Here is a 19682-nt window from a genome sequence, read left to right as displayed (position 1 = left end):
CTGACCACTGAACCCTCCCTCTGAGTCTAAGACTCTGAGCCCGCACTGCACCCATTAGCCAACCAACCATGTGATGCTCCTCTGTGTTGCTCTGATGGTTCTTCATGTATTAGATTTTCTTCCCTGGTACAGCTACAGGAGGCAGGTGTGTCTGCTGAGCACACAGGGCCTTCTCCATCTACATCTGTGAGTGAGATTATGTCTGTTAGAAGGAGGAAAGTCTGAAAGGTCCAATTAGAGATGCAAGAAGTGGGATCTCCAACCATTCTTGGAGAAGGGTGCTGATAAGGGTCAATCAGGGTCTGTTGGGATCAAGTGAAATCCATTTTTCCTTCCAGCCCCTGTTGTTGGGTCCCTCCCCTCCAGGACCCTGGGCAAGGTTCACTCTGCTACTGCTACCCTTCCTAGAACTGGACCCATCCTTTGGACTTCTGGAAAGGGATCCAGGTGACTTCCGTGGACCTGGCGAAGGGAATGGGTCTCCCAGAGCACTACGCTGTCTGGGATATGCTCTAGGCCTCTTGACTGAGGCCAAAACACTCGCAGTCAGTTCCGTTGATTTTCACTCTCTCCCAGGACCTGGGGAGAAAGGAGGAAGGGGCATCTCTCTCACTGCTCTGTTTGGCCTGTCTCTTCCTCCTAACTGCCTCTTTACCCTTCACAGCTCTGCTTCTCCATGCCTCCCATTCTTGGCCTCACTGCTGTCGTGGGATTAGGGGAGGTGATTACCATGCTTGTGTGCCAGGTAGAGAACTAGGTGATTTCTATACATTTTTCACATGTAAGAGCTAGACTCTTGTTTTGTTTTTTTTTAAAGATTTATTTATTTATGCATGCAAGAGCTGGGGTACAGGCCGGAGATGCCAGGTGTGTGTGTGTATGTGTGTGTTAGAAGATTCACCAGAGGCAGAGTGGGGAACAGAACAGGCAGACTGACTGAAATACACTGCTGAGGGGAGCAGCGGGCGAGTTGGGAGAGGTCTGCTGCACCATGTGGGTAGCTCCCTAGCTGGCCAGGGATTGAACTTGTGCTGTACAGGCTGCAGTTTGCTTCTTAGTGTGGTGCTTAACCCCTTGCCCTAGAGGGAGGCCCTAGACTCTTGTTATTTTAAGATGTGCAAACAGGACCCTTTGCACCAGGTTGCACCTGGGAAGCTGGTGGAGGGTCCAGACAGATGTTGTCTCAGACTCCAGCTCCTGAGGTGGAGACCAGGGCTCATCTCCTCCACATGTTTACCCCCAAACTGCCCCTAAACAAAAACTGACCCATGAATGACTAACCCATGGTGAGTGGCTATATGTGTCCAGAAGGAAAGGGTTAGGGAAAGCTGTAATTTAACTGTGTTGGGAGAGACACCAGGCCAGTGTAACTGGCGAGAGGGAGGGGTGCTGCTGTGAGGAGCCTCTCCGTTGGTGGTTGACTGAGGAACTCAAACCCACGTCAGGGACTTGAGAACCTGAAGACTATACTGAAGTCGGGGCGCGCAGGACAGAGGGCACACCAGCAACAGGAAGCTTGTCAAACCCACCGCACAGAACCGACCGGAGGCGCTGCCTGCCCAGGGAGAGATGCTGGAGAAGTGGGAGCTTCCAAAGCAGGCCACGTCAGCTGTGCCACACAGCTCCGAGCTCCTGATCAACCCTTCAGAGCACAGCGCCTCAAGTCACACATCCAAAGTGAAATGTGGGTGTTTTAATCACTGAAGAGAATCCTTAATACTGCTCCTTCAGCACAGAGCTGCCTCTCCCGCGCCAGGAACCGCGGGGAGCCTATTGCTTCCCATCCTGAACTGGATCCAGAGCGTTAGGTGATGCTCAGTACAATTTTCAGTTGTTATCATATGAAGCCCTTAGAGACGCTTCTCAATTCTAGCAATTAGCCACACAGGGGTCAACCAAGTGTTCTCAGCTCTAATTAACAGCTGTGTTGAATCTGGGACACATGCAATTCCTTTGGGGAGGCACTCTTCAAACAGAAACAAAACCAGAATATCAAGCTCTTTCCTCCTTAGCAGAGGCTGTGAAGTCTGGAAATTGCTGCTGAGAGTATTCTTAATAAAAATTCCGGGAAGTTGAGCAGCTTCTGGGCCGAATGTATGAATTTAAAGGCAAAACTAGCATCTCAGCTGCACCATGAAATTATCCCGTGGGGCCCAGGAGGCTCCGGGGAGCGCTGGGGGAATTAGGTGCCTCCCAGATGCAGGCCCAGAGCCCAGCTACACCCAGCAGGCTACATGATAGCATCGCCACATGAATCAAAGGCTTGCTCTCTGGCTTCAGAAGGAAAAGGAAAAGGAACAGGATGCTTTGTGTTGGGAGTCCTGCCCCAAGCGGGAACTATGCTGATCCTGCTCAAGTTGTTCTCTGGGTATTCTGGCTTCTTGCCCTGTCTAACAGCTGCAGGAGTTCTGTAAGAAATCCGAGGGAGAATTTCCTTTGCAGCCATGACGGAGAACCCAGGATCAAGAGCTTTGCGGACAGAAAAGACACAACCCTTCAAATATCCCCAGTCATCTAGGAGGGTCAACAGGCAGCCTGCAAAAAAAGCAGGGCTGCTGACTTCTCGGCCCTGGATGAACAAAATCTATTCCGCTGGGAACCAGCCACTTGAATTTTTTTGTTCTCAGAGCAACTGCGCAGAGGCATTTAAAAAAAAATTATAACACTGGAATATGTCAAACTGCTAGAAATGTACAGAAAACACCTATGGCCCCAAACATTAACTGTGGGCCACATTTTCTTTTTCTAAATAATGTACATGTACATTTGAGCCTGCCCCATACTTTCCCTGGCCTTGTCCTGAGGGCGGTGTGTGTCTTCTCCTGGATCCCCATCCAAACATATATATACTTACTACATATGGAAGTAGCCACAAGCAACCACATCCTTCTCTCAGTTTTTGAAATGTATGTAAGTAGAATCCCTTTGTACCTCTCCTTTTGCAACTTGTTTTAATTTCAGCTGACTGCAGACTCACCCACATGGATACATGCAAACCTGGCTCATTCATTTTAACTTCAGAGAGGTATTTTATAGATAGACTATTAAGTCATTTAATTAATTTTTTTGGAAGCACAAACCTTGTTGCAATACACAGTCTTATGCTTGTCTATTGGGAAATAAACGGGAGGTTTTTTTTTCTTTAGGGAGGCGGTTCTCAAGAGTTTGCTCTCAGGATCCTTTTACATTGCTAAAATTATTATGGGCCCGAATAGTTTTTGTTTATGTGGATTGTATCTCTTTATAGTTATAGAGTTTGAAATTAAAATGAGAGATTTTAAAAAATATTTGTTTACTGATTTTAAAATAACCACAATAAACTCATTACAGTCTAATATAAATAACATATTTTAATTAAAAGAACTATATTTACCAAACAAAAAATATTAGTGAGAAGATCATTGTGTAGCATTTTTGCACATCTCTTTAATGTCTGGCTTAATAGAAGTCAGCTGAATTTTCCTATCAGCTTCTGCATCCAATCTGTTGCAATATGTTGTCTTGGTTGAAGTGTATGAAGAAAAATAGGCCTCACACGGATATGTAGTTGGAAAAGGGAGGAGTATTTTAATAATCTTAGATAATTTGGACACTGAATCAAAAGTCAACTCATAATAGTTGCAATGTGGAATCTAATTAGATTGGTTGCAATGTGGAATCTGAAATCATGTAGATGAACTTCTCATACTCCTACATTAAATCTCACTGATACATTCTAACCCTAAATCTCACCAATCCTTCTTGGTCGTTTGGAAAACATTGGTTCACTGAATTGTATATGGCTAACAAATATTGACAGATTCCATTACATAATATCAAAAAGCACATTTATTTATAGCACCCTGATTTAATCATAAAACGTTTTAAAAATTGGGAAATTGTCAAGGTCATGGTAGTGGGCACAAGTTTTCCAAAATGCTAACTTTTATGTAAAAGCTCAAAATTTATCATAGGCAACAGATGCAGTCAGTTGCTTCCTTGAAGTGACAGGCTTACTTTGTTCATTTATGAAAAAAATGCCTGCCAAGATCCCCAGTCTGAATAACCATAGTTTGAAAGTCTTTCTTTCAAGTAGAAATAGTGTCCATGAAAAAAGCAGCCAGTTCAGCTCATAGCTAAAAGAATGCCTCAGTATTTTTCCTTGAGAGCCATGGTATCTGCCTGTGCAGAAGTGCTTTATATATTTCCCATTTCACTACATAAAATATTTTAAAATTTTTATTATTTTATTTACTTTTTATTGAAGTAATGTTGGTTTATAACATCATAGGTTTTTCAGGTGTATAGCACTATAAATCATCATCTATAAATTCTGCACTAAAAGTTTAGTTTCCATCCTTCACCACACAATTGCCCGCTTTTACCCAATTGACTCATCCCTCATCTCCCTTTCCTTTCTCGTAACCATTACTTTGTTCTTAAGGTCTAAGGGTTTGTTTTTTGTTTTTCATTGTTTGCACATTGGTTTTTGTCTCTGTATCTTCCACATATGAATGAAGTTATACATTATTTATCTTTCTCCATCTATTTCACTTTGCTGTCCTCTAGGTCCATCCATGTTATTGCAAATGGCAGGATTTCATCTTTTTTATAACTAAATAGTATTTCATTGTGTATATATTCCACATTATTAAAGTTAACAAGAGAAAATTTAAAAATACTGCTAGATCTATAATCATAAATGAAGAGAAATAATAGTTAAGTCTATCACAAAACATGAGGTTCATTTTATAGTACAGGAGAGTTCATTTCCAGAAAATGCATTAAAAAATGGAAAGTTCATTTTATGAGGCTAGTTCATTTCATGATACCAAAACCATACAACAAGTGTTCAAGCAAAGAAAATATAGATCAATCTTGATTATGAATAGAAATGAAAAAAATCCTGGACAAAATAATAGCAATTCAAATCCAGGTAGTAGGTATTTTTTAAAAATTATGATCAGTGGGTTTATTACACAAATACAATGATGAATTACCATAAGAAAAAGGCTGTTGTTTCATGTCAACACATTAATAAATTAAAGAAGGAAAACCACATGATCATCTCAGAGGATGCAGGAAAAGCTTTCAATAATATTCAATATCCACTTATAGTGTAAGAAAAAAAAAACCCACAAAATTCTTAGCTGACTAAAAATATGAGACTTTTCGAAACTGAAAAGGAGTATCTACCAAAAACCTACCACAAACATTATACTCAGTGGTGAAATGTTAGAAGCATTTTTAAATGTATACATCACATGTTCTTTATCCATTCACCTGTACATGGGCACTTAGGTTGTTTCCAAATTTGCTATTGTGAATAAAGCTGTGATGAACATGGAGGTCCCTAGCTATTAGTCCTTTTTTATTATACATCTAATAATATTTTTTGTTTCTTCTGAAGGTAAATTTAATAATTTATATTGATCTTAAAAATCCATGTCATTTATTTTTAAATTTATTGGCATTCATTTATTCAAATACTTTTACCATAATCATAGTTATAGCCAGATATTTATTTCTAATATTATTTATTTGTGCCTTTTCTTTTTTGATTTATCAGCTTTACCAGAAGTTTATCTACCAAATGTTAATGAATCTTAGATATCATTAATTGTAAAATATGTCCTAGATGTTGACATGTACATAAAATATTTAACAGTAAATAAAACCTTCACATTTTCATTTGTTTTTCATTTCATAATATCTGCTGTTATCTTCAGTATTTCCTTCCTTCTTCTGTTATTCACTTTCTAACATGCGGATTTAGAAACCTAACTCATTAATTTTCACTCTTCTTTTAAAAATATATACACTAAAGGCGATAATATAATTTTCCTTTATGCTATTTGTATGATAAATTTGTTATGGCATGTTTTCATTGCTATTCATTTGCTGGGTGTTTCATTTTCTTAGTTATTTCTTCTCTGAAGACTAGATAAAAGTGCTTTCTATTTTTCAAACATTAAACATATTTTAATTTCTTTATCACATTTGTTCAGAAAACATGATCTATCAAATAGATCTTGATATAAAGCCTGTAATTCATATATGTCCTGTAATTCTACATATAAATTCTCTAATTTATTTTATAATTGGTAAATATTCTTTAATATTTACTAAGACTTCCTATATGACCTGGAACATAGTCAGTATTTGTAAATGTTTTCTTTAAAATTATATAAAGATTTTGAAAAATGATGTGTTCTATAATTGTTGAGTACAGGACTCTTTGTATGTCCATTGGATTGAATTTATTAAGTCAATTATACAAATCATCTGTATCTTTAACTAAATTTCTCTGTTTGATCTTATTATTTGTTACCTATGTGAGAAATGTTAAAAATCTCCCGTGTTATTGGTTTATCAATTTTTCCTTAGACCTTTGTCTAGCTCTCTTCTTTAATATTTACTAAGACTTCCTATGTGACCTGGAACATAGTCAAACTGTTAGGTTTGATGTTTCCTTGTGACAATTAATTCAACCATTTATTGAGTGTCTACTCTATGCCATGCATTGTTCAATACAGTAAAAAAAAAAAAAAGCATTGAGCAAAACAGAGAATTACTCCTTTTACTGTTACGTAATAAAATCATGGATCTTCTTGTGATTAGTAAACTTTTTCTGTTTGTTTGAAATGTCTTTGTTTTGTGCCAGTCTCAGCCTATCCATAGTAAAGTTGTTATAGGGCAACCCCAGGGGGAAATGGAGGTGACTCACCTGCATACCTTGAGAACTCAGGACAAGACCCAAAAGTATCCAGGCAGAAAGAATTTATTTATTTTTTTAAAGGTTTATTTACAAGGGGAATGAGAAGAGGAAGGAGGTGGAGGAAGAAAGAGAGAGAGAGAGATGTGGGGGGCCTCCCTGGTGGCGCAAGGGGTTACTACGCAATCTATGAAGCTATTTGCAACCTCTGCAGCACGAGTTTGATCCCCAGCCGGGGAGCTACCCACATGGCGCAACAGGCCTCTCCTGACTCACCCGCTGCTCCCCTCAGCAATGTATTTCAGTCAATCTGCCTGTTCTGTTCCCCACTCTGTCTCTGGTGAATCCTCTCACCCCCACCACCTCTGGCCTGTACCCCAGCTCTTGTATGCATAAATAAATAAATCTTTAAAAAGAGAGCGAGAGAGAAGGGTGATAGAGAGAGAGAGAGGGTATTTTAACTGGTCAACACTTCATATCAGCAACACCATCTGAGCCGACAACCAGGTTGCAAGTTGAAGCCAGAAAAACCAAGAGAGCCAGAGCACACATGTGTTGAGCTTTCAAGCCAAGCATGGTTGCTTAACTCTGGAATAATGAGGTTATAGCCTTTGAGATTGTCTTGTTTCACTCGGCATAATTCCCTTGAGATCCATCCAAGTTAAGTGTATTAATACCTCATTCTTCTTTATTGCTCAGTAGTAGTCTAAAATGGATGTACCACAGCTTTTTAGCCAGATGGCTAAAAATATTTTCAACTACTTCCAGTTTGGGGCTACCCTGAATGAAACAGTTATGGATATTCATGTATAGTTTTTACACGAATATAGGTTTTCCTTTCTCTGGAATAAATACCCAAGAATTCAATTGCTAGGTAATATGGTAACTGCAAGTTTGGATCACAAAGAAATAGCCAGTGTTCCAAAGTGACTATATCATTTAATCTTTTCAGCATTGTATGAGAGTGATCCAGTTTCTCTATAGCCTTACTAACATTCTAATTGGTATTGTGGTAAGATCTCATTGTTGTTATGCTTTGCATTTCCCTAGTGGCTAATGATGCTTAACATCTTTTGTATGCTTTTCATCTGTATATTTCTACCTGTATATTTTTTTTTTTAATAGAGGCATGTTTTATTTATTTATTTGTTTGTTTGTTTTTTTTTTTGTTTATACATGCACTGGGTACAGTCAGAAGCACGGGAGGGTGAGAGAATTCACCAGAGCCAGAGCGGGGGGCAGAGCAGGCAGAAGGACCGAAGTACACTGCTGAGGGGAGCAGCGGGCGGCAGGAGAGGTCTGCGCGCCATGTGGGACCCTCCTCCGGTGGCCGGGGAGCAGCCGGGGATCGAACCGGCGCCGCAGAGGCCGCGGGCTGCTTCGCAACCCAGCGCTCAACCGCTGCGCCACCGGGGAGGCCCACTACCTGTATATTTTTTGATAAAATTTTTGTTCATAACTTTCACCCATTTTTAATTGTGTGTGTGTGTGTGTGTGTGTATGTGTACTGTTAAGAAACAAGTCCTTTGTTGGATATGTGGTTTCCAAATATTTTCTTCTAGTCTGTAGCTTATGTTTTCACCTTCACAGGGCCTACTGTAGAGCAGAAGTTTGAAATTTTTATGAGGTCCAATTTATTGCCTTTTCCTTTTAACAATCATGTTTTGGTGTCAGCTCCTTAGTCACTGTAACTTAAATATCTAGTAGTAGCTTTCTGATTTGCTGGTGTATCTAGTTCTTAGTATACAAATGTTTCTCATTGTGTATACAGTTTCATCTCTGTTGTATATTATGAGTTCTTTTTTTTGGCAAAGGTTTTTTTAAAATTCAAATTAATAAAAGAAAAAAACACATTCACACAGAAGAGACTGAAATTATCTGCTCTGAGGAAATATATTAAAGAAAGTGAAAGGTTAAAAAACAAATCAAACCCCAAATAATGATAAAAATAGATGTTTCCTCTGTAAAAATCAGGCTTAATCTTTGTCTTCATCTTAGTGCCCTGGACTGTGAGAATCACTTTGACATTTTACATTTTCTCATGCCAGGTACTGAGAAACATTGAGTCCTGGACCAGTTTGGAGAATTCTGTACCATGAGGGTATTTAAGGAAAAAAAAAAACAGGCCCTAAATACTGTCTAGCCCACCAAATAATTCCTAACTTAATTTCAGTTTCAGCCTCTCCCAAAAGTAGAATTTTCAGTCAATTAGGCTGGGGTTTCCTGGTCAGCACTAGTGGATTTCTATATGATAAGCCCTGTCTGCCTTCCCTTAATGGAAAGTGGCTTTGTCTGAAATAATATTTATTTATATATTTATCTAACAAGTCTATTCTTAAATGTCCAACAGGCTCCAAGACACTTCATTCTAGCTATTAACGGCAACAGATGGCATGACAGGGAACCCAGGTGTTTGAGCAGGAATGGAATTAAGGATCATCATTACCCCAGGCACAGGAACTGCTTACTTTTTGCCAGATTTCTTAATTCCACCTGTGGCCAAGTGGCCTTGCCCCATAACTTTGTCTTTTAGCTCCCCCAGTTCCCACTGTTCCTCTTTCTGCTTTTCCTCATCTACTTCCTTGGCCTGCTTCTTGGGCTGCTTCAGGGGCTTCTTATTGCATTTGAGGTTATACATGGTGCCTGCCACCCCTTCCCCCAGACCCTGCCATATACGTGTGTGTGTGTGCTGAACGTCGAACATCAGTATACAGCTAGTATGTATACTGAATGTCAGAAATACAAATTAAAATATGTATATATATATATATATATATATATATGAAATCTTGCCATTTGTGACAACATGGATAGAACTGGAGGGGATTATGCTAAGTAAAATAAATTGGAAGGAGAAAAACAAATGCCAGATGATTTCACTTGTATGTGAACTACAAAGAAAGAAAACAAAGGAAAAGAAAAGCTAAACTAAAATAAGCCCTAGAATTATGACTGTAGAATTGAGATTACCAGAGGGAGATGATGGAAATTGGGAAGAAAATTAGGGGGAGGGTGGCCAATGGACTATGGTGGAGAGTTATAGGTTCTTTGATTGTGGGTGTGGTGTGGTAACATATATTTGAAGGGGTATAAAACTGTATCCTTAAAACATTCAGTGTCCTAATCCAATATTACCTCCATAAATTATAATTTATTTATTTATTTTTTCTTTTCACTTTTTTTTTTTTTTATATAGAGGCATGTTTTCTTTCTTTCTTTCTTTATTTGTTTGTTTTTGTTTATACATGAACTGGGTACAGTCAGAAGCGCGGGAGGGTGAGAGAATTCACCAGAGCCAGAGCGGGGAGCAGAGCAGGCAGAAGGACCGAAGTACACTGCTGAGGGGAGCAGCGGGCGGCAGGAGAGGTCTGCGCGCCATGTGGGACCCTCCTCCGGTGGCCGGGGAGCAGCCGGGGATCGAACCGGCGCCGCAGAGGCCGCGGGCAGCTTCGCAACCCAGCGCTCAACCGCTGCGCCACCGGGGAGGCCCCATAAATTATAATTTAAAAGAAAAAAAGTCTTAGTTCTGCTACTTACTAGCTGTGTAACCTCCATCAAATTACCTATCCTACAACTTTATTTTCTTCATCTGTCAAATGTGGATAAGAATAGATTATTATGAATATGCTTGTAAAGTGCTTAGTACAGATCTGGCAACTGATCTTTATAGTGTGGTTGCCCTGAAGACAGAGACTAGGTTTTATTCTTTTTTTTTTTTTTTTGTACTCAAGCACCTGATACATAGTAAGTCCTAGTAGGTTTCTTGAGTGAATTTGCATGTCCATATAATAGTCCTTTCCTTGACCAAAGGTCATCTACCATGATAGTTGGTGCACTGGAAAAGAAAGCAGATCCCCAGAGAACCTTCCTTTTACTCATCAGGTAGGACATGCTTAGGGGTATGTAGGCTAGTTACTGAAACTTGTACCTTTCTATTGCTATGGTCTGGGCAAATTCTCTTCATATGTATAATCCCAAAGTTCACATGTCCATTGATTTTTCTGGTCACCATTGCAATTGATGATGTACCTGTACGTCTTCTCGTATGACTAATCATTTTGTTTTAAATTCACCTTTGAATTTTTATTCCCAACCATCCTGTATACAGCTAAAGTTATTTTGATAACTCTGAGAAATATAAAAACTCATGTTAGGCCACATTCTTCTCTTTCCTCTAGTTAAGAGAATGTTACATTTCCCATTAAGTTTATTTAGAGTTTAAAGGTGAAAAAAAGGGCCTCCCTGGTGGTGCAAGGGTTAAAGACAGCGCTATCAAGCTATCGCCAGCCACTGCAGCACAAGTTCAATTCCTAGTCAGCCAGGGAGCAACCAACATGGCCTAGCAGGCCTCTCCTGCCCCACAGCAGTGTATTTTTTTTTTAAAGATTTATTTATTTATGCATACAAAAACCGGGATACAGGCCAGAGGCACGGGAGGGTGAGAGGATTCACCAGAGACAGCGTGGGGAACAGAACAGGCAGACTAACAAAATACACTGCTGAGGGGAGCAGCGGGCGCGACAGGAGAGGTCTGCCGCGCCATGTGGGACCCTCCCTGGCCAGCTGGGATGGAACCAGCACTGCAGAGGCTGCGGACAGCCTCTGCAGTGCTGTGCTCAACCGCCTGCGCCACCAGGGGAAGCCCCACAGCAGTGTATTTCAGTAGATCTACCTGTTCTGCCCCCCACTCTCTTTGGTGAATCCTCTCACCCCCTGTACCTCTGGCTTATACCCCAGTTCTTGTATGCATAAATAAATAAATGTTTAAAAAAATTAATAAAGGTGAAGAAAAAACTAGTCATCTTTCTTTCTTCCTTTTTTTTTTAATATTTATTTATTTATTTATAGAAGCACTGGGTACAGTCAGAAGCGCAGGAGGGTGAGAGAATTCACCAAGGCCAGAGCGGGGAGCAGAACAGGCAGACTGACGAAGCACACTGCTGAGGGGAGCAGTGGGCACGGCAGGAGAGGTCTGTGCACCATGTGTGACCCTTGCTGGTGGCTGGGGATCAAACTGGTGCTGCAGAGGCCATGGGCAGCATCGCAGCCCAGCGCTCAACCGCTGCTCCACCGGGGGAGGCCCAAGACCAGTCATCTTTCCCTTTGACTTACTGTAATAATTTAGACAGTCTCTTTAAAAATAATGTGAGGAAATATTTATATAAATATAGGTATAGTTATGGGAGTATTGAAGATAAATATATGGTAGAAAAAGTCTGGAAGAATATATCTCAAAAGGTTGACAGTGGTATTTTTGGAAGGTGATATCAGTTTTGACCTTTTCTTTGTGCCTTTCAACATAAATGGGTTGATTTCCTTTCTGCTTTTACTTTAGTTGTGACAATTCTCTTAGAGACCACTAACTATCTCTAAATCCTTATCCCTATTCTTCTTTAGTAAAAGAACCCTTAAATTTTAGGTGAATTCAGGGACATCCGGAATAAAGACTCAATTTTCCTTTCTCCCTTGATACTAGATGAGCTAAGTGTCTACCTTCTGGTTAATGGGATGTAATTATTAGAAATGTCATGTGCAATTTGGGAAAAGTGTCCTTGAACAGAAGAGGCACACTCGGCTTCCTTTCTTTTTCTCTCACACTGACTGAGAAGTAGAGATAATGGCTGAAAGTTTAAGCATGAAGACAAAGGTCACCACCTAGGGATAGCAAACTGGAGGAGCTGGAAGAAGGCTGAATCCATGACTACTTTGTGAAGCTTGCCCTATCAGTCAGAGGTTTTCACCTCTGATGTTGTACATGAAAGCAATACTTTTGTTTAACCCACTGTTTATTTGGATCTTATGGTATAGCCAAATCAATTCCTAACTAAAGTAGATTTGGTGTATAATTAATATATTCCTTTGCCTCAAATATGCTTTTCCCTGACCACATAACTCAGTTTCTATAAGTGAACTGTTGAATCTTGATTCTTTTTGTTTTGATTCTTATACAGTGTTAAGACTCTTCAATTTCATAAAAACTAGTCAATCAAAACATTAGGACATGTTTACCAGAATATAATAAAAAAGGTACTCAAGGAAGAATCCATTTGTAATAGCAAAAATTTAGAACCCACTGATGAAAACCAAAAGAACAAGTCCCAGAAGACAACACAAATAAGTTCTAAAATATGTTGTTTAGACTCACACATATTCATATGAAAATGTAAAGAAATGCAAAGCTAGGATTAAAGCAAATTTTAATATAGTGGTTACTACAGGAGAAAAGTTGGAGTTTGAAGTAGGGAAGAAACTCACAGATTAATGTAAATCATGAAAAACTTTTAGCTCTTGGGTTGACAGGTGGGTTTATGACTAGTATATATTATTGTAATATATATTCAGTGTAAGTCAATAAAATGAGGTTATATAAGGACCAAAGGACCAATCATAGTCTTTGATACATGACACACTATTAACATGAATCAGGGCTATGATTAATCCAGTTTTGTGCTTCTGAAGTTCATAAAACAATCATACTACTTAGGAGGCTGCCTATTAGGCAAGTCTGGTTTTATTTCTACAAACCAGGCAACAAGGACGGATGTGTATCTATTTGTGTACCCAACTGGTTCCCTATCTAGGTTTTTAAAAATAAATTTTTAATTTTAGAATAGTTTTAGATTTACAGAAAAGTTGCAAAAATAGACAGAGTTACTATAACCATACCACCACTGCCGCTCCTTTTTCTACCACTGTCAACATCTTACTTTGCTATGGAATATACATTTGTTCCAATTAATGAGCCAATGTCTATGCATTTATGATTAACCTTCCCAGATTTTAAGCTTCCTGAGAGCAGGGCCCATCCATCTTTTCCCCAGCCTCTTGCCTCTACTTAGTGCTACATGTATTAAATTATGAGGAAATTAAATATACTAAGTGACTAAGTTTTCTGGAAAAATAAGCCCCATATTTCATGATCGCTTATAATTTGCTTTAAGCAGCAAAGGCAGCTTTGAGCTATAACCCTGAGCTAAGTTGTGTCTAATGTTCTTAAAAGTCATTGTTTTTGAATTATTTACAAGCATTCTCATTAGAATGAGCACAGGGAGCCAAGTGCTGAACTGGGTTTTTCTTTTCTTTTTTTTTTTCCTCCCTGGGTTTCTTTTCTAAATCAGGTCACAGAAAATGGATGCTATTTCTTTAAATAATATAGCCAAGCTGATCCCTGGATTACAATTAGGTTACGTAACTTGCTTATGAGCTGCTTTTCATTAAGACTTGCAGTGGGCAATGGTGCTTTACATTTCAGAGCAAAGTGGAGAGAACAATCCTGCTAAAAGCCAGAACACATGTGGTGTTAGACTGCAGTCACTTCGGCACGATAGTGAGTTCAATGCAGGCGGCTCCTTTCCTCTTTAAATCCTTAAAACATCTTTTGTCCTACCAAACTTTCTTGTTCCAAATATTTCCAAAATATACACGCTGAGGGCCCATATCATGAGGGGAGATCTGGGTGGCCCTTCCCCAGAAGGCTGAGAATTGGGGAGCCCTCCGGGGGGACATTACCAAGTTTCTACAGAACTGTGCCTCAGATTCATTTCTTGCTGAAACAAATTACTAGGAAACATTTTCAAAATGTGGCCAAGGGAGGTAACAAAAAGCCTACTACCAGTCTATAACCACATTGCAAACAAGCTTTCATAGGTACACAAGCTTTTCATAGGTATAAGTTATCAGTGCAGGTAGGTAAAAAGAAGTTTGGTGTCAAACCTCAAAAAACCAATCAGAAGAGATTCTGGGTGTTGGATTCATCAAAACATACAAACATCTGTTTTTAAAAATGAAGATAAAGCCAACTTTCCCCAAAAGGAAGTTGTTCATGACTGTTATACAAGAGGTTCACTAAAGGATAACAACATTTTTGATACCAATATTAAAACCTCACAGAAGATGATAAATGCTGAAATGCAGTCTCACAGTGAGAGTAAGCAGAGGTATCAGAGGATAGGACAAAGCACTCTTGATAATAATTAACGGGGGGAAATTCTGTTGTACGAACCACAACAGGCTGTTGGAAAGAAAGGACAGTGTAATGCCAAAATTCTAACAAATGCAAAATTCTTTTCTGAAATGGAATTACTGCATAGTGATTAAAATAGCAATCAGGAACAATTAAATGAATTTGGAGCCTTTCATATAGTCAAAGAAACACTTGTCATTTATTATATGGGAACAGCCAAAGGATCCTTCTTTAAGCAGTTAAATTAAAGCTTGTTTCTTAACTTTGAGCAATATGATCTCTTACAAAGTTGAGATCTTCCTAACGTCAAGATTTTATTCCAGAGTTATACAAAATTATGGATAAAGAATTTTTTCTTTTAACGTACAGTTAACTTTTAAAAAAATTGTGACTTACTTTCAACTAATGCATATTTTATAGTTACCTTTTATAAAAAGTAACATAAAAGAAAATGTAAAAATAAACTTTTAACTATCAATAATACTATCAATGCAAATGCACACTATATGCCTGAATGCAAAGTAGTTAATTAATTCTAATGGTATTGCACATTAATCTTGGCTTCAACACAGTCTAAAACTTGCCTAAGCCCTGTTGGTTGCTGGGCAGTCTTTGATTCTTGTGTGTGTGTCTAACTTACTAATGAACTTGGTGTCATTTAGGGCTGAACCAAGCACATCTGAACTGTCCTGGCTGCTCCTGGGCAGCTGAGGAAGGGCACCCATAGTGTTCTGAGCAGAGTTGGAAGAACACCAGAGCTGAGATGAGTCAGAGGCTCTCAAAGTGTGTGGTGAGTCAGAATCAATGCCCCCCACCACCCTGCAGCAGCTGTAGCAATAAATAAATAAATAAAATAAAAAGGTGGGAGGGAGTTCTAAAGGGACACACCACAAACCTCCTCCCCATGACTCTTTGTACCCTGTGATCCTTTGCACCCTGTGTTGTGGCTTTGCTGGTTCCTAAGGAGGCACAGACCAGAGACCACAATCTAATGATGGCTAGAAAGAAAGTCAGCAAAGCTAACTTTGATCTGAACCCTGGTATGATGGTCAGCAAGAGAGAGGACTAACTGGCTAGCACCTGCCCCTGGCGTGTGATTACCAGCAATGAATCTTGGGAAATCTGCAGACGGTCCTGGGAGCCAAGGAGATGCATCGGGAAAAGTGTGTGAGCTCTGGTGTCTCAGGAACTTGGGTTCAAATTTAAATCCTTCCTCTGTCACGTGTGGGATATTAGGGCAAGTCACTTAAACAGTGGGAACCTCACTTCCCTTATCTTGGGTGGTAAGATCCTTTCTCAGGTGATTGGCTTGGGGTATGTGTCTGTCTGTGTTTTGGGGGATGTTTACAGGTAGCTAAACAGGATTCCATGGTACTGCTTAACTCAACACTGGGTCTAAAATGAAGTAGCCCATAAAATACTTATTGACTGAATATCTGAATGACACTATACTAGATAATCCAGTTTGGGCTGAGTTGGATACCTGGTTGACATGTTTTTGAGGAACTAATTTCCTTAGACACTCCTGCAACCCCCAGAGATTAGGAGCTGTCTCCTAATTTGGAAAATGTTAGTATCCTGTGAGAAAAGATTATGTAGAAAAACTAAAGTTTAAATAAAGTCTCAAAAAGATCTGTCCAATAATCTACAGTCATGCACAGTCTTCACAAACATGTTTCTCCCAGTCAACCTACCATTGTTGAAGATTCATATTGTAATGATGAGAGAGCCAGAAGCTCTTGAGTACTATTTCAGTATTAGTTTTTATAGAAAAATCTTTCAACACTTCTGTGGACCAAATTTTACTAAAGGATTCTCTTCTGCAAGACTTTTAGTTCCACCCAAAAGGAAGAATTAGATAAGGTGCAGAAGCCTGATCTCAACCCTACAATCTTATAAAAGGAAATGACTGCACAGATGACTACAGCAAAAAAGCTGACTGTGGTAAGGAAAGCATGAAAGCAGAATCGTGAGACTGTTCATTTTTGTATTTCTCATAGGGCAGTGTTCTGCTATGCAAATAATAATGACAATAATAGCAGTGTAATTGCAAAACCCTATGCACTTACTTCATACCAAACATCATGCTAAGAGTTTCATGTAGCCATACTTGTTTCATTGAAAAATTTTTTAAAGGGCCTCCCCAGTGGCGCGGCGGTTGAGCGCTGGGTTGTGGGGCTGCCCACAGCCCCTGCAGTGCTGGTTCAATCCCCGGCTGCTCCCCGGCCACCAGAGGAGGGTCCCACATGGCACGCAGACCTCTCCTGCCGCCCGCTGCTCCCCTCAGCAGTGTACTTCGGTCCTTCTGCCTGCTCTGCTCCCTGCTCTGGCTCTGGTGAATTCTCTCACCCTCCCGCGCTTCTGACTGTACCCAGTGCTTGTATAAATAGATAGGTGAATCTTAAAAAAAAAAAAAAAAAAGAAAAGAAAAGAAAAGGAATTTTTTTTAAAGATTTATTTATTTATGCACACAAGAGCTGGAGTGTAGGCCAGAGGGGTGTGGGGGTGGGTGAGAAGATTCACCAGAGACAGAGTGGGGAGCAGAACAGGTAGATTTACTGAAATACACTGCTGAGGGGAGCAGCTGGTGAGTCAGGAGAGGTCTGCTGCACCATGTGAGTCAGCTCCCTGGCCAGGGATCGAACTTGTGCTGCAGTTGCTGTTGATAGCTTCATAGTGCTGAGACTTAAACCCTTGCGCCACCAGAGAAGCCCTGTTTCATTGAATTTTTACATCTCTGTTAGGTAGCATCTCTTATTAAACTGGATTGCAGAAAAGGGATGTAAGGCAAAGATTTTTGCTGGAAGACGCTGAAGATATTCATTTGTTTGTTCCGTTGAATCAGCACCAAAAATGTAGCACGACATAAAAATTTGGGAAGCAAAATGGAAGGAAATTTTAATTTTGTTTCTAGATGTAGACTAGAAAGTAGGCTGTTTCTAGAAAGTAGACTTTGAAGGGGAAAGAAGAAAGTTAACATTTCTTCAATATGGGTTACATGCCGAGCACCTTTACATACATGATTTCATTCACTCTTCATTTCACAGGTGAAAGAATGGAAGGGAAGAGAGATTACAAAAGTCCAAATATGCCAGACTCCAAAGTCCACATTCTTTCTATGCTATCAGCGGGATTCTGCCACTTACTCTTATGTTTTCTAAACCTGGTTGTTCTTAACAGCAAAATGGGGATAAAATATGTGCCCCACCTAGCTCTTAGGATGTTTTGAGAAGTCATGTGAAAGAATTGTAGTAGTCTGTGAAACAGGTTTGGATTCCAATAGCAAATAATCCAAATTCAAATAAAGAAGATATAAACATAACTATGATTTCTTTTTAAGTTAGGTGTCGTTAGGTGTTTGAGCAAAATGCTGAGAGTACAGAAAACAATTATTTCTGTTGCTTGAGTGAACCATGGAAGAGTCCACCTACAAGGAGACATTTGAGCCAAACATTTAGAATGAGGAGGATTTCATTAGGTTATAAAAAGGGGAAGGAAGTGAAAGGAGGGCATTTGTAAGAAGTGATGGAGTCAAATACAAGGAGGCATGAAAAAGTGTGATGTTTCCAGGACACAGGGAGCCATAGAGAAGGTTCAGAGTAGCCAGTGTCCTGGGATTAGCAGACCATGAGCTGGGAATGATTGGACCAATATGGAAGGCCTTGAATGCCATGCCAAGGCCTTTGGACTTAATTCTGTAGACAATTGGGAGCCACCAGGGGTGACTACCCAAAGAATCCATAAGGACAAAGAGTCTGAACAGGGCCTTTTGCCATCCTGTTCTTGTGATGATCACAAAGTCCCATGTTCAGAACATCACAGTCTGTTGCCATGGAAATAGTAATGGGCCTCACTAGGGGAATAAATTATCCTCATCATTATACCTTTCTTCCAAGGAACTCAAAGTGTTTGTTGTATGTGTTTTCTTTCCTTTCTTTCTTTCTTTTTTAAATAGAAGCACCAGATGGTGGTTAAGGGAAAGAAGAAAGCCTAAAGACTGTTGAATTAAAGGAGATTTCAAAGGAATGGAAGGAAAAACACAAGTTGAATTTTGAAAGGTTTAATCAAAACAGATGGCAGAATATCTCAGCCTGAGGGAAGGGGAAAATTGTCTCAGAACCCATCTGAAGTGGGAGCTTCTTCACCCTGGCTTCCCGGGGCCCTGTCTGTTGCCTCCCTGCAGGCTGGTGGTTCAAGCTGGCTAATGAGGAAGGAGAGACGTGTGTGTGTGTGTGTGTGTGTGTGCACGTGTGTTTAAGATGATATATATGCCAGACACAAGAATTAACACTACTGAAATGACTTTTTAATTTGTTACTATAAATACTGATTTATTATACTCATGATCTTTATTTTCAAACAAAAAATATTTTTTTAAAATAGCCTACAAGAAGTTTTACCATCCTCACAAAATTATTTCCACTCTGGGGGTAGAAGAGGGAAACTATTATTTTTGTGTACCTGATCTGTACAGCTTCCTATATCACCTTATTTTAGCCGCCTATTCTAATTCAGTCTCTGGGATAGAATAATCCTATGAGGGAGGCAGCGTTATTCCTCCTACTGAGGAAGATGAGATACCAAGATTGCTTTTATTTACCCAGGGTCCTTCCAAGTGGCAGAGCATAATCTGAACTCTGGTGAGCTCAGGCTCTTTCCAGAATCCAAGAGAGTTCTAAAACTGAGAGATCCAGGGAAAGTAACTCACCCTGTCTGGGCCTGGGTTTCCACCACACAGTAAGAAAAGCCGGGTGCACACCCCCATTCTCCTCTCCCAACTGGGACATGGAGTGGAAGGTGATTGGGAAGAGACATGAACACTGAGTATATTTTCTGACGTTTGCGCCTCTGTCTTGTCAGGCTGTCTGGGTTATTTTGAGTGAATCAATCGTGTTGTAAGGCTTGAAGTGTGTGTGTGTGTTTAATACATTAAAAAATGCAAAGAGCAGGGCGACGCTAGGGCACTGGGATGTCCCTAGTGGTTACATTTATACCACACGTGTTTAGTGAGCATGTGCTACGTGC

At 39.8% G+C, this 19682-nt stretch overlaps 1 long non-coding RNA gene across 1 annotated transcript in view; it reads left to right on the top strand.

Annotated features, from left to right (window-relative positions):
* LOC129146851 (uncharacterized) overlaps positions 1–17969 on the top strand; it is a 71224-nt gene extending 53255 nt beyond the window's left edge. The window contains exons 4-5 of the long non-coding RNA XR_008554132.1: positions 15320–15447; positions 17705–17969. This is a non-coding gene — a long non-coding RNA (uncharacterized LOC129146851). The remainder of the gene's footprint in view (positions 1–15319; positions 15448–17704) is intronic.
* Positions 17970–19682: the final 1713 nt, after the last annotated feature.

Source organism: Talpa occidentalis, unplaced genomic scaffold (genome assembly GCF_014898055.3).
Source record: "Talpa occidentalis isolate TD23 unplaced genomic scaffold, MPIMG_talOcc4v2.1 talOcc4.5, whole genome shotgun sequence".
Taxonomy (NCBI): Eukaryota; Metazoa; Chordata; class Mammalia; order Eulipotyphla; family Talpidae; genus Talpa; species Talpa occidentalis.
This window is presented reverse-complemented; position numbering and strand designations above follow the sequence as displayed.